We start from the raw sequence: 16537 nt of genomic DNA, 5'->3' as shown, positions 1-16537 counted from the left end.
ACCCCAGGTAGAATCAGCCACCCTAGGCAGCTGCCTTGGTAGCTTATAGCAGACCCTGTCAGCTGAGTCTGGGCATGTATTTGACTTACACCAACAATGCAATTAGCTGCCTTGTGACCTTCTATCATACCTTCCCATTAACCACAGCTGAGGGATCGCACAGATGGTGCAATTCTATTGTCGGCTCAGGCTAATGCTTGTTTGTGTATCATTGTCCAGGGGCTGGGGGAGAGTCTTGGGAAAAGAAGGACAACGGGCAGAAACATGACATTGCCCCAACATCTTCCAGAAACACTGCAAGTCACCTGCAACAAATACCTGATGGCTATCAGTGACTGGAAACCTTTGCCATTACGTTCCTGTGGGGTGTATCATTGAACATACCAAGTGATCATACTGAACACCATTTAAGGACTTAACCCTTCAGGATTCTGAGTAGATATTTTCCTTGATGAGTTGCTTGAACATACCGGTATTCTGATCAGGTCTCATTTCAACAGGAAAACTACTACTTCATCTTTCTCCAACCAGCCCTTCACTCTCCAGCTATGGAGACTACCCGTTCCAGAAAGCCAAAGGTTACGCCAGAGACAGCTTTTGTTGACAGACTCGCATGGTTTGTTTTTGAAGCACTTTGTTTTCGGCCTAATCACTTTCCAACAATTCTTTCCCTTCGTTAGGCTTGGAACATGTTCAAGCTGCTCACTGGTGCTTCTGCCTTCAGCTCCCTCACTCCTGCCTCCGCAGCAGCAATTAGTTTATCTCTGAACATTCTTTTTCTGTGCTTGCCCGTTTGCTCCCTTGACAAGGAGTTCCCCCTTGCCCATAACTCAAATCCTGTCCACCTTTGGGAACCGGAGCTCCTTCTGAGACCACCTGTTGCCAGGGCATCCGGATGACATTTTTCAAAGCTGATCCTACCAGCCACAACTGAGTCCTTCATTCGGCTGGAACTGGCACCGTCTGCAATTGTCTGCTTGCTCCTTTGAAAGAGCAAATATCTTGGTAATACATAGTAACACACGGTATGTAGTACTCCAGCACACGATTAACCTGGGCTTTTTACCAAATAAATAAAAACTAAATGGCCTTGAAATTCTGCACTTTTCTTCCAACGATGCCTATTTATTTTGTTAATGCTTTGGCGGTTATATCTAGTATATGCTGTTTCAAAAAACTAGTACAGCAATTTCTTTACTATTTCAAATATGAAGTGAAAAGCAAATTGAAATATGGCAGCTTCCCTTTGTGGATATTGTTGGTTCATCATCCTTGGTAGTAGCAGATGCCGTACCAGTAAAGTGCATCCTACAAGGAAGATTTGCTACTATGTCAACAATATCTTGCATGTTACTCTTCATTCTGATGGATGCCAACATACCTGACAAATTATGCCCACTACTCACTGCAGTCACCTCCAAGGAGCAATGCAGTAACTATTTAACAATGAGATTCTTCCTATTTCTAGCCGCCGCCTCCTCCTCTCTTAGTGGCAGGACCAGTAGCAGCACTTCTTCAACCCTGGGGACTCCCCCACCTCTGACAGTAAGTCATGGGGCTTGAGAGGAAAAAATAGTAAATCATGAAATCTCTATGTAGGTTCTTGCATTGGACCAGCTGAGTGCCTCCACTTGCAAGGTCTCATTTGAAAGGTCCTTATTAACTACTCCTTCTGTTACCTTAATCTTGAGAAAACTTTAACCTCCTAGGCATGTGCGGAATAGAAGGGTTCACATGACGTTCTGTCATCAAGTATAAAATGCTGAACAAATTGAAAATGGCATCAGAGACGGGCACGGGGTTTTGAAATAAGCATCTGTTTAGAACTCATAAGCCTGTAATAGAATGTTAAACGTGATCAGTAATAAACGTGTCATTCTCTTTATCTTATTGAACATCAGAGGGACGGGGACAGCCTTTACCTTGTATCTGACGTTCAGAATGGAGATCATCCTAGAGACTGTAATGTGTAGACCTCTCTACAGACCTTGCCAATTTCAGTCCTTAGGCACCTAAGTACCTTAGTGGAGCTGGGCCTAGGTGCTAAGTCTGGAGTTTAGACTAAGTCCCATTTTTTGGCACCAGTGCCATCCACAAAACTCCCACTCAGCTACCGTTTTACCCTAAACTTACTCAGCACTTATTTTTGCAGTAAACGTTCCTTTGGCACCTAAGTCCCTGCCTCCGGGCATGCAAGCTACTGCCTTGCTTCTCAATGGCCTGAGGTCTATTTCCCAAGTGCAATCCACCAACCAGAGGAAGAGAGACAGTGGAGTGCCTATTTCACCTGTGGGGCCCAATCCAGTAGGCATGCTCCAAGGCCACCTCCCGATCTGGTCCCATTCAAAATCTGGCTGGAGAAGGAGGCGCCTACACAAAATGGTCACTGAGCCAGAGTGAGAGTGACTATAACTTGGTAGTTAGGGCACCCCCAGGCCAGTCTTCCTGTTCCAATGACTAATTATTTACTCACAGCAGAACAGTTTCAACAGGAGAGACTGAGGGAGCCCCACCTATTCCATTGCTCAGGGGTTAGAGCACGGTCCTGGGAGCTAAGAGACCCCCCTACTCACATCCTCTCTCACCTCAGATTGAAGGGGGAATTGAACCTAGATTTCCCACATCCCAGGTGAGTGAGTGTTCTAACCACTGGGCTAAAAGGAGGTCGGCACCACCTCATACTCCTGTCATTTTGAAGGAGGATGCACTTAACTCATTCTCAAAAGAAAAAATGTAGGCACCTAAGCCACATGACTCCAGGGGAAGGGTTCCCGGTTGTGGATCACAACAGAGAGAGGTGCCTATCTCCAGGAAAGGGGAGGGGCTTAGGATACACCCCCGCTAGTTGGCATGTCCCATTGGCTAGCGTAGGTGGCTCCCCCTAGCATACTGGCTTTTGTGGGATCTCGTTTGTAGGTGCCTGTCTCTTCCCATTCAGCCCTAACTCAGGCCTTGTGGAGCTAAGCATTCGTTCGGTAATTTTCTAGAGGCCTAAAAGTTAGGTGTTGCAATGCTGAGTATCACAACATCTAAGTCCCTTTGTGGATTTAGGCCCTTACATCCAATAAAACTAACCATCCTTAAGTTTTACCGCTTCACCTCCACAGTTACTTGAAACACTGTAAAGCTAACAGTAAACGAAACAAAGAGATACACATTTCAGAGGACCTTGTGAATAAAGCACAGAAATAGGAGTCAAGACGGCTGGGTTGTATTCCTGGCTCTGCCAAAGTTTACTAAATAACTTGGGCAAGTCACTTAACCTGTCAACTTCCATGTTCCTCACCTGTAAAATGGAAGTAGGAATACCTTGCTGACTTTTAGGAGTCTTAAGACTCAATTCAGCAATGGTTTTATTGCACTTTTGAGATCCTTGGATGGAAGATGCTAAACCAAAGTACCAGGATGAACAAGTCAGCTGCAGATACCAATGCTTGTTTTCCGGCAGCTGGATATTGGTGATAAGAGATCTGTGTCCCTAACATGTCAGCTTAACAGGTTCTCCCTAGTAACACAGCTGGGTCCTGGGTGGCCAGACCTAGTAGTCTGAGTCACAGTTCAGAGTCATGAGACAGGGAGGTCAGAAACAGGAGACAAACTGGAGATCAGACCGACGAGCAGCCAGGAGTCATGCTGAGTCAGGAGGCCAGGAAATCAAGCCGGGGTGAGCAGGAAGCACAAGGCATCAATCCAGAACAGGGTGAAGCCCCATTGTTCAGAGAGTTTCCTGTTCCTGCTGCTGGCTTAAGCAGGGCTGGTGGGCCAACCAGAGCAGCTGATTGCTCTGCCAATAACACCTCCAGGACAGAGCCTCAAACTGGGGCTGGGCTTGCTGGGTCCCAGGTAAGCAATTGTCAGCGGACCACCAGGTGGAGGGTTGGCATGTGACCACTCCCATGAATCTTTTGGAGCCAGGTTTGAGACCTGTAGGTCATGACATCTAGACGAGGAGGAAAGTTGTTGAGGACTTGACAGTTAAGGCTACATTTGTAAAGGTATTTAGGCACCTACCTTCCATGAAATCAATGGGAGTTAGGCACCTAGGTGCTTTTGAAGATCCCATTAGGCACCTATCTGCATCTTTAAGCACTTAAATACCTTTAAAAATCTGGCCCTTACTCCCTCCTAGAGGCTGAGCCCCTATTACCTCAGCAATCCCTCCTATTTTGAATTAATTAATTCCAATTACATGGCCATCTGATCCTCATACTGTGCATTAGTCCAAGAGTGAAGCTGCTGTAAACCAAGGCCATTTACATTCTTGAGCAATGCTGTCATGAGAACGGCACCCTAGGGTGTGCTGTGGCAACTTGACAGGTAGAGCTACTGCTCCAAATGGTTCCCAGGCTGCATGGAGGGAGCTCAAATCAAGAGAAACCATCCTTTGATAATTAGTCATTGATTAGTTTCCCCAGTCTTGGTCGGCAGGAACCTTGTTGTTCTAACTCAATTTATTCTTACTCAGATGCCTCGGCTATTTTTACCCAATTTATCGCTTCTTCAGATTGCCAGGGGAGTCTCTCTAGCCTGAGTTTCTGGACTGGGTTTGAATCACCTGCCCAATGTTGTATTCATGGATCTTCTGTTTTGCACTAACTTGATATTTATAACTGCAGAGAAGATTTCCCAGCAAATTCAATTTCAAACAGCAGTGAGAATTTGGGGCTGGAACTATGAAATGGCCTTAAATTTAAACAGGGCTAATAAACGCTATGATAGAGTCTACTGCTTTGATTTAATAACTCATTAAAACCTTTCAAGGGGTCATAACTTGTTTGCCACAGTTTGTTTCATGGAACAGTGACATTATAGACATCTCATTTGTTTCTCTGCTGTTTCAACTTCGCCCCAACTCCTTGCTCCTTCTCCACAATGAAAATGAAACAGGTTTTATACATGCAGTGGTTAAAGCAAGACAAGGTGGGTAAGATAATATATTTTAGATATTAAAGACAGACGTGCAGCCAGCACTATATGCTCATTTGGATTGTCAGGCAGCATTTTGCCTCAGGGACTTGAGATAATACACCTCTACCCCGATATAACACTGTCCTCGGGAGCCAAAAAATCTTACTGCGTTATAGGTGAAACCGTGTTATATCGAACTTGCTTTGATCCGCTGGAGTGCGCAGCCCTCCCGCCCCTCCCCCCCCCGAGCACTGCTTTACCGCGTTCTATCCGAATTCGTGTTATATCGGGTCGCGTTATATCGGGGTAGAGGTGTACTTAGTGACTAGAACTGTACAATAATCCGAAGCCTTTTCTTGGGCTGTTATTTGAGTTCTGCTGTGTCACCATCTTCTGTATGTCCCTGGGTCACAGCAATTGGTAGGGAATAAAGCAGATTCTTCCTTCAGATCTAGCGCCTTCATCTCTGTTCTAGGAATACTGAACTAAAATCAAAGAGTGAAATGGAATCCAAGACCTTCAAAGCTGTCTGCCTAAAGTTAGGCAGCTAAAAATCCAGTTAGTCTCCTAAATAAGTGGCTTGATTTTTCAAATGTACTAAGCATCCAGCTGTGCTAAACGAGATCAGTGGGAGCTGCTGGGTGCTAACTATTTTTGAAAATCAAGGCCAGCTCTACACTAGGAAATTAGGTCCATATAACAACATTGCTCGAGGGTCTGAAAATTCCACACGCCTGAACAATGCAGTTAAACTGACCTAGTCCCCTAGAGCTAGGACGACGGGAGAATTCTCCCTCCAACCTAGCTTCCGTCTCTCGGGGAGGCGGATTAAAATGGATTTAGGAATCTAAGGCTATGTCTACACTATGAACCTTACAATGACACAGCTGTACTGCCATTGCACAGCTGTGCCACTGTAAGGTCTCCCGTGTAGCCGCTCTTTGCAGGCAGGAAAGAGCTCTCCTGCCAGCATAATTAAACCGCCCCCCAACGAGCGGTGTTAGCTACATCAGCAGGAAAGCCTCTCCTACCAACATAGCACTGTCCATACCAGTGCTTTTGCTGGTGAAACTTGTGTTAGTCGGGGAGTGTTTTTTTTTTTCACATCTGACAACTGACAAAAGTTTGACCGCCAAAAGTGGTAGCACAGACAAAGCCTAAATGTAGGCACCTAAGGAAAAATCTGGGTCCCATTAAAGTCAGTGGGAGTTTTGTGATAACCCTGAGGTTATGTCTACACTTACAGCAGCATGTACAGTACAGGCACTACACGTACAGCTACATGACCCAGCAAAAGACAGATTGTGTCCACACTTGTCACTGTGGTGTGCAGCTACACGCTGCACTCCAGCAGCAAGGAGGTGTAGCGGGACACTACACTGCTAAAAAGAACAACGCAGATGTGGGAGGCTCTGGTTGGGCATGTCGAGAGCCGTGTAGGGTATCTACCCGTGGGGGTTCAGGCGTGTAGGGCACTCTATTCGACTCACCTAAGCCATGCATAGCCATCTACACTGCTATTTAGATCTGTGCTAGCTGGGTGTAGTGTCTGTACTCTACACACAGCTGTAAGTGTAGACTTACCTTGAGTTCTAGGTGTGAGCAGGCAGGGATTGTATAAAATCTCACTAAATTTGGAAGACTGATTTTAACCAAAACCCTAGATACACACAAACCTGTCCGGACATTGGACGATCGGGATCTACAGTGTCCTAAACCAGGATCCCGTGTGATTCAAATTATCCTCAAACTTTGGGAAAGTCCAACTTCAAAGTTTGCAGCCCAGCCTCACCTCATGTAGAAATTCTCTCAGATTTGAGTCAGTGTTCAAGTCAGCATCAGGAGGGCCAGTTAGTGCAGCAAAAGAGCCTTCCCAGCCAACAAGGGACATGCATTCCAGTCTGCATTAGCCTGAGGCAGGGATGTTGTCTCCCAGATCCAGATTCCCCTTGGCAACCTAATCTCACTTTTTTATCGCACAAGAATTTTTCATGTGGCCAGCGGACTGAATTCTAGCTGCCTGTTTGCTCTCCATTCACTTTGGAATCCTTGTGCAGTAATATGCAGACTGTTAAAGCTGCTAAGCTTAAAACTAGAACAGGCCTTAGTATTTCAGAGTGGGCCCATGGAACTTCCAACTGCAAACTACTCTTCTCCACTGGGATCACATTATAATATGCAGGGCAGCGCTAGAGGTTGTAGTGGGGAGGTTTAGCAAGCTGATCCAACAGCACACTGAACTTTCTTGCTTTGGGTTCAAAGTTTGTATAGAGATGCAGGAGAAGAAGGGCCAGCCACTTATGCTGTGGTCAGGGCGTAAGGTGGGGCTGTCTGCTTTCAGTATGGCTCTCTCCTTCAATGTCCTGCTTGGATTTTCTACTTCCAAAAAAAAAAAATCACAACAGAAAGAGTCACAACTGGTAATATCACTTGCCATTTTCTTGGTCCAAATGAATTTGGAGTTGAGTATCTATTCTCTGATCTTATCTCATCTTGGCTTCAAATCAGTCCTAGACAATTTATTACAGTTCGTTTTGGTTTGTTAGATGTGAGTCCTCTTGAACGTCAGGCAGCTGTTCATTCCTTTAACAGGCAAAACTGCACTGAGAATAGTTACGCATTCTATACCATTTTTTTGTGCTGCCTTGAGTCTAACTAGTAATGGCATCCTTATACGCCTAACGTCCTAATGCTCAGAGAGCATGTAATGAGTGATGTTATTCCCTCTGCTTCAAACATGCAAAATTCTTGGCGATCATCACTAAACTATCTGCCCCAAAGCGCTTTATTCTGGTGGTCTTGTTAAATATCTTTATTGAATCATTCAGAATAAAGAACTGGGCTCTTTCATCTTTCATTTTTAATTAAACTGAAAAGCATCCAGGAAATCTTAATAAACAAAACAGGGAATGTGACAACAGACGCCAACTTAAAAAACACAGCAAAAAACGTGCACGCCCCAATTCAAGAAGCATTGGCAACCTGTATCTTGGGTAAATACAGGAGCAGAGAGGAGGAAGCTGGCCTACTGCCACGGAGAAGCACTTATTAAAAAACTACTTAATGTAATGACATAATCCTTTGCTGCTCTGCTGAGCATTTGTGCTACTTTTTAAATTGTTTCTCATATTATAACAAAATATTATAAAAACCTCTTGTGCTGCAATGGAGTTCTTTCAGATGTGCCAATCCACCATGCTATATTTTAATTGTTCACTTCAACTCCGATGCAGTTAAGAGGTGACTTTACTGGCACCCATTAATTAATGTTTCTTAGAATCATAGGACTGGAAGGGACCTCAAGAGGTCATCTAGTCCAATCCTCTGCACTAAAGGCAGGACTAAGTATTACAGACCAGCCCTGACAGGTGTTTGTCTAACCTGCTCTTAAAAATCTCCAATAATGGAGATTCCACGACCTCCCTAGGCAATTTTTTTTCCAATGCTTAACCACCCAGACAGTTAGGAAGTTTTTCCTAATATCCAACCTACACCTCCCTTGCTGCAATTTAAGCCCATTGCTTCTTGTCCTAGCCTCCGAGATCTTTCACCAAAAATGTTTGCCATTTTCCAACTAGTTCTAGACGAATGTGAAACTGAAGAAGAGACAAGAGTTCCTTCTGGAGGGTAATTAAGCATTGGAACAACTTATCTAGAGATGTTTTAAATTCTCCAGCATTTGAAGTCTTTAAATCAAAACCGGATGTCTTTTGAAAAAACAACTATAGCTCAACCAGAAATTATGGGCTTGATGCAAAAATTGTGTAAGGGTTTTTGGCCTGTGTTTATACAGGAGGTGAGGTTAGATCGTCATCATGGTCCCTTCTGGCCTTAAAACCTATGAATCCAAGAACTTCTGGTCATACTACAATATAATACTTTTTTCCATGGTAGACAGATTGATAGAATAGGTGGGACATACTAGTTTTGTGTTGGGTGACTGCTATGGGAAATCTAGCTTAATTTTATATAGAGCAGCACAAACTTAAAGTTTGTCTGAGTTTTTAAAATGTGTAAAATATTGTTTTTTAAACTGACTTTTGGGACAGTTAGTGATCAGCGTAAATGACTGATCAGAAAGATCTGTGTGAGATTACATTGTATTACTTGAGAAATACCACGTGAGCATGTAATTAAAGACTGGCATAAGGTGTATATAGACAGGATGTGTGGTCAACCTTTACCTTGTCATTACATGGGTTTTTAACAGTAAAACCCTGGTTGACTTTTGATAGGAAAAGAGGGCTCGATTAGGCAAGGTGCTGAACAGTCTAGCCCTGATCCAGGGAAGTACAGATTTATTTTAGCTAAATGAAAGCAGAACTAAGGCCTTTGTATATTTCTGAACCAATTGCTCTGTCCATTGGGTTAGCCATGTTTTAGAATCTTTCACAGCTCTGGAAATGTACATACGGTATTGCATGTGTGTACACGCAGGCAGCTGTGTGCTAAAAAAAATTCTTCAACGTGGGGAAAATGAGTTTTCTGTCCGATCTTCAGAATTTTCTTTCAAGTTACGGTAAAATTTCTCATTCTCTCTCCCTATGGCCCTCTAGCACCATTAGATTAGCTAGAGGACGTGCCCTAGTAATGAAATCAGTTTTTAAACAAAAGACAGAACTTTGAACCTTGGGCCAAAGTTAACGAGTAACAGAGATGGATGCTAGATCAATAGCTGGCAAATATTAGCTATGTGCAACTGATTGGCAAAGACCCTCACATTTCCAACCTCCAAATATCCCAGGGCCTGGATGGAAAAAGAGCAAGACTTTGAAACTGCTAGAAACTAAAGAAACCCTTAAAACTGAAGGCACCATGTGAAGTTTCCTGTCCTGCCCATTAAGGCCCTGATCTTGCAATGAGCTCTCTATGAGGTCTGCCCATTCAGAGCTCATTGCAGGACCAGGGCCTACAGGTTCTCAATACTAATGAATTTCATTTTCCTGTTGCCTGCTGTTCCAACCATTTCTTTCACCCCAGTGCTTTATTTTTGTGAACAAAGGCAATAAAGAAAAGTTGCTATTAGTTTTAAGCAGCAGAATTTTCAGTCAAGTTTTTAGACAGTTTGTTTAGTTCCATAGGAAGAAACTAGGATGCCTTCTTGTAGTCTCATAAGATTATCACACACACACACACACACACTCTGCACCTCCACACTTTTCTATCGTGTCCAGAGATGAGGAAGCATAATCCTGCTGTCCCTTTCAGCCCGTTGGTCACTGAGAACACAGTTAATTGCTATCAGTAGAAATATAAGTTCATTCTCCTTTACTGCATTCTGTTTACTTTCAGTTATATCCAGGCAAATGACTAGCTCCACCCAAGCTAGTGCAACCAGGCATGAATTATACCTCCCGGCATGTGCATGACTCCCCCCACCCCCCCCCCCACGCCACCGTATTCACAGGGAATTCACCCTAAAGGAAGGTGAGTGATGTTTCACGATGGGGAAGCAATCGAACCAGCCGAGGCTGTTTGGAGGATGAACTGAATCAATGAAGCCTCCAGCTACCCAGGCCATGCATTTCACCACTTAGCTTTTAAATCTCAGTTCAACTTTTGTGTCCCCTTGGTAGAGGAAAAACTTGAGCTGTTATCTACTAGCACAACCTCTGCCTTTGCGCCTCCCTCAGGGTCTGCACTGGCTTCTGCTGGTATCGATCAGGAATTAATCTGGGACTGAATGTGAACTTTATTGTACAATGCATTCAATATATCCAGGCACATCCAAAAATCCCAGCTAGAGGCACTCAGGTACTACACTGATGGGGCCCAGGTGAGCACCTGAAAAGGTGGGTGAACCAGTTTGGATTAGGAATGAGCCCAAACCACAAAGTTTGGATCAGAATCCGAACCTCCCTAAAGTGCATGGACACTTGTATCTGGGGTTTCTGTTTGGCCTTATCTCTAGATCAGATGAAATATGAACTTCCTCTCCCCTATTCAATTTAACAAAGAGATGGTTAAAGGGTGACTTGATTACAGTCTACAAATACCTACACAGGAAATAAATATTTGATAGCAGACTCTTCAGTCTAGCCGAAAAAGGTATAAAATGATCCAATGTCTAGAAGTTGAAGCTATAAAACTTCAGACAGGAAATAAGGCATTTATTTTTAACAGGGAGGGTAATTAACCATTGGAACAATTTAACAAGGGCTGCGGGGGATTCTCCATCACTGGCAATTTTTAAATCAAGATTGGATGTTTTTCTGAAAGATCTACACTAAGAATTATTTGGGGGGAGTTCTATGGCCTGTGTAATACAGGAGGTCAGACTGAATGATCACAATGGTCCCTTCTGGCCTTGGAATCTGTGACTCCCCAAATCTTTCTCCCATCTACACTCATTCCTTTTTTTTAAAGGAAATGGTCTGATAAATTGACTCTTCATTTCCAGCCCCTGTCTGGACAGGACAGGAATCTCAGGACAGAGCCAGTTACCAGATCTCTGACCCACATTACAGACCTATACATTTTAGATAGCAGCAAATCCACTGTATGTTGTTCATGCCTTTGTGAAGAGGGGGGGCCCTGTTGATATAAAATGATTAATTTTACCTGGACTGAACCCAACCTCTCTGAGGTTACCCCTTCCTAATACAGCAACATTCACATGCATATTGGAAATCAGAGGCTAGAGAGAAATGTTTCATGGCCCCTGCACAACAGGTAACACCTGTAAAGCACACTGGAGATGTTAAGCTGCATGCACTATGGCTGACATTTTCGAACATGCTCTGCATAGGCCTAACTCTGCTCCTTTCAAAATTCAGGTTGACTTCAAAGAGAGTGGTGTTAGATCAAATCCCAGCCTATATGTGCCCAGTACTTGTCCTGGGCCATCTACATCTCAAGTCTAATTGTTTGCACTTCCCACCATCTCCCTTTCTTCTCATTCTTACTAATAGGCTAATATGCATTCTCCTTTTGTGGTGGTAATGGTTTTAGTGTCATAGTATTGATACTACTGCACAATGACCAAAGCACAAGTTCTTTCTGTGGCTGCACCTAACAACAAGGACCAAGCAAGCCCAGAAAGCATCTCAAGGATCCTCACTCTGAGTCAAACCTCCCTCCCATCAAAGAGGATAGCAACATTCTTCTTCGAGTGATGGTCCCTATGTGGATCCCAGATGTGGGTGCGCATGTGCGCCATGCACTGGAGCCGGAACTGTTCATAGTAGTGTCCGCTGACCCACACGTGTGTTATGCGTCGACTGTGTAGCACGTCCGAGGCTTTGAGGCTGTGCGGGTTGATGCCACTCCAGTTCCCTCTTACCGCTGCATGGCCAGAGTTGGAACTCCTGTTCCTCGATGATCTTAGTTTTCTAAGAGAACTGCTCTTCCATCCTTTGTACATAGTTTTTCTTCATTCTGTATAGTTGTCCATTAGTTAGTCCATTAGGTTCCCATTGTTCTCCCCTCTCTGGGGCTCCTCCCTGGCCCGAGGACTATACCCCGACAAACCATTTTTAAATACTGTGCTTCCCTGTCTGTGAGCAATGAGCTGCCTCTGCTTGCCATTGTCTCTGCTGCCCTGGCGAAGCTCATATCGCTGCCCACTGCTCCATCTGGCCATTTCGAACTCAGGAAGCCAGAGCACTTCGCCTCCACATGTACCTTATGGAGGAGGCTACACACCCACATGCGCAACTGGATCCGGCACCCTCAGATCCACCGCAGCACCGCCCAGTACTGGCAGTGAGCGCCTCCACAGACCATTTCCGCCCGACACTGGTGGTACCACCACAACTGCCCAAAACCCACTGTGCACACAAGAAGCACAATCATGGGCACAAAGGCAGCTCCCCGACAGGGACCACCTCGAAACACAGCATTGCCTCCCCAAGCTGTGCCAGGTCAAGTGAGAAGTCACGCATCGACCTGGACAATCCTGCTCCAAAAAAGTCCCTCTCGGAGTATAAGTCAAAGCACTGCCCTTCACCAGCGTTGCTCCCAGCAACGGTGACTGGCCCACTGCCATCACCCCCCGGCTCCGTGGACACCACCAGGACCATCCGCGCTTGTCAATTCCGACAGCCGAGCTCATGCTGCTGTATGCTGGCTTCTCTCCACACCCAGGGTCTTTGGTCCTCTCCAACTGCCGTCTCCTACAGACGAGCTTCTCTTGCTTCAGCTTCCATCTCCACTCTCTCCGCCGGTCCCTTCTACAGAAGAACTTCTCTTCATGGACTGTCCAGTCTTGCCCCATCTTGCACTGACGGCTCCACCCCTGCCAGACCAGTTCTCTGGCTCTGAGTGGTCCTCTTAACCGGACCCCACCTTCTCGCCTGCATGGTCATACAGCCCGGAGCCTCAGCACAAGCCATACCAACCAATGTACTTTCCACCAGTCGACTCGTTCCATTACCCCTGGGCGCCGCCAATGCCCAGCAACCCTTTTGGGCTGCTTGGAACCCCTACCGCAAGCAGAGGGTACATCCACATCACTGCCTGTCCCTGGCGCACATTGCCTCTCCTTCTGTCTAAGAGGAGCATCGGGACGTTCCCGCTCCGTCAGCACCAACGGCACCGTTGACACCTCCAGTGTCCACTGGCGCCTCTTCCTCCCGGAATGATGCCCTCTCTCTCTCTCTCTTCCCCCGACGACCATGTGCAGTACCAGGCCCGTATGGCTACGGCCCTCTACCTGCCTGTGGAGGACACCCAGGATCCCCAGACCCAATTCCTAGACATTCTGCAACCCCCTGGATCCTCCCATATAGCCCTATCTATCCACGAGGCCATCTTGCAACCAACCCAGGCTGTCTGGCACACCCAGGCTTCCTGTGCCCCTACTCCCAAGCAGGCGGAACCTATTTCATACCCTCTAATGGTACAGATTTCCTCTTCTCTCACCTGCCACTGAACTGTCTTCTGATTCAAGCAGTGACTGAGCGGGCCCGCCAACAACACTTTAATTCCACCGCACCCAATTAGGCCTCCAAGAAGCCGGACCTGCTGGGCCATAAGGTATATCCTCTGCGGGTCTCCAGTTCTACATTGCCAGCTACCAGGCCATCCTGGCCAAGTATAACTTCCTGTTGTACACAAAGCTGGCAGACCTTCAAACCTCCCTCCCTTCAGAGAAGCATCAGGATTTTCAGACCCTTCTGGATGAAGGCAAGGTGGCACTCTAAGCCGCAGTTGATGCTGCTGACACTGTGTTCCACTCACTAGCATCCGGGGTCGTGCTCCGCCATGACTCTTGGCTGCAATCTAGCGGGTTCCTGAAGAAGGTCTAGACCATCCTTGAGGACCTCCACTTCAATAACACCAAATTGTTTAGTGACAAAACTGAGGAATCCCTACACTCCCTCAAAGACTCTCGGGCCACCCTCCAGTCACTGGGCCTCTATACCCCAGCCCCAATCCACAGCAACTCCACCCATGCTCACAGCGGCCCCATAGCTCCACTCCGGCCGCTTCCACCTTCCCCCAACGTTCTTCCCAACAGCCCTTTTGACTCTTTCTCCGAGATCCGCAAACCTTCCTCTACCCCTCCCACCACCCCTCCAGTTGTTTTCAGGGGTTGTCTCGCCCTCTTCGCCTGCAACTGGGGCTTGATTACCACCGACTGCTGGGTGCTGGACATTGTTCAGCGGGGGTATCTCATCAAATTCCTCTCTTTTCCATCACTTGCCCCAGGGACACCCGGGGGATCCCTCCCAATACCATCTTCTCCACGAAGAAGCGGATGCCCTCCTTCAGAAGGGCATCAGAGAACATGTTCCACAACACTACACAGCTGTGCTTTCTACTCCCCTTATTTCCTTGTGCCGAAGAAAGGGGCTGGCCTCTGACCTATTTTGGATGTCTGGCTGTTAAACAAGTTTATCCATAGATTCCGCTTCTGCATGGTCACACTCCCCCTCATAATCCCATCTCTTCCTCCTGGAGTCTGGTTCGCAGCTCTCAGTATGAAGGATGCGTATTTCCACATAGACATCCACCCTGCCCATCACAAGTTCCTCTGCTTCATTATCAATTCCAGGTCCTCCCTTCAGGATTGCTACCGCCCCCTGCATCTTCACAAAGGTTTTTGCCATCATAGTGGCTACATGAGTCACCGGGATCACTTCATATTTCCCTTCCTGGACAATTGGCTCCTCGTGGCACCATCCCGGACCTGCCTCCTTGCCACTATCCGGACCTTACGTGCCCTCCTCTGGGCCTTGAGGATCTGCATCAACGAGGACAAATTGGTCCTCACCTCTACACAAACACTCATCTTTATAGGGGATCACCTGGACTCTATCGCAGCCCGTGCCTTTCTTCCCTTGGACCGTTTCACCACTCATTGCACAGCTCTGCCACCACCCACACACATGCGTCTGCCACTGCCTCTCCCTCCTGGGCCATATGGCGGCCTGCACCTCCATTACGCTGTATGCCCACCTTCATATGCGCTGCCTCCAGCTGTGGCTCCACTCTGTCTACGATCCCCAGCCGGGCCACCTCAGCAAACTGGTCTTAATAAATTAAATAAATATAAATTAATGGAGATAGATCCTATCTCCTAGAACTGGAAGGGACCTTGAAAGGTCATCGAGTCCAGCCCCCTGCCTTCACTAGCAGGACCAAGTACTGATTTTGCCCCAGATCCCTAAGTGGCCTCCTCAAGGATTGAACTCACAACCCTGGGTTTAGCAGGCCAATGCTCAAACCACTGAGCTATCCCTCCTCTGTCCTGGACTCCCTCACCTGGTGGCACAACCCATCCACGCTCTTAACAGGCATCCCCTTCGTGCCCCCCCATGCCATTATCACCACTGATGCCTTGTTCGTCAGATGGGGAGACCATTTGGATGGGCACATAGCCCAGGGCCTCTGATCGCCATGGGAAGCACAGGTGCACGTCAACATCCTGGAACTGCGGGCCATCCACCTTCCTTGCCGAACCTGCCTGCCTTTCATTCACTCCTGCCATATCCAGCTGCTGTCCGAAAACATGATGGCGGTGGTCTATATCAACCTGCAGGGCGGGGCCAGGTCCCCCTTCGCATGGAGGCCATTCTCCTTTGGAACTGCATACCGTTCACCTCTGGGCACCAGCAGCTCCTTGGCAGTCATGCTCAGCTGGTCCTTCCATACCAACCACGAATGGGAGCTCCACGACCCCATTCTCTGATCCACTTTTTGTCTGTGGGGCATGCCGCGCTGGGACCTCTTTGCGATGCCGGAGAACCACAAGCTCCAGAGGCAGCCTGGGCCCAGGATCCCAGGGCGATGCCCTTCTCCTCCTGTGGACCACAGACTTTCACTATACCTTTCCACCCATACCTCTGCTTCCCCAAGTCCTCCACAAGGTGAGATTCAACCAGACAACGATTTTTATCATAGCCCCTTCCTCACCTCACCAGTCCTGATACATGGATCTCCTCCACCTCTCTGTTCACCTTTCAGTCCAGCTTCCACCCCTCCCCGATCTCCTCATGCAAGTGCACAGCCATCAGCAGCACTCCAACCTGGGCCCTCTCCATCTCACGGCCTAGTAGTTGGATGGGGCTCGCACGCAGATAAGTCCTGCTCTGTCCCCATCCGTGACATCCTTACATATAGCAGACATCCATCCACTAGGGCATGCTATCAAGCCAAATGGTGTCGTTTCACTGCATAGGCCCAC

The sequence above is a fragment of the Malaclemys terrapin genome, chromosome 6 (genome assembly GCF_027887155.1).
Source record: "Malaclemys terrapin pileata isolate rMalTer1 chromosome 6, rMalTer1.hap1, whole genome shotgun sequence".
Taxonomy (NCBI): domain Eukaryota; kingdom Metazoa; phylum Chordata; order Testudines; family Emydidae; genus Malaclemys; species Malaclemys terrapin.
The sequence above is the reverse complement of the archived record's forward strand: the minus strand, read 5'-3'. Positions refer to the sequence as shown.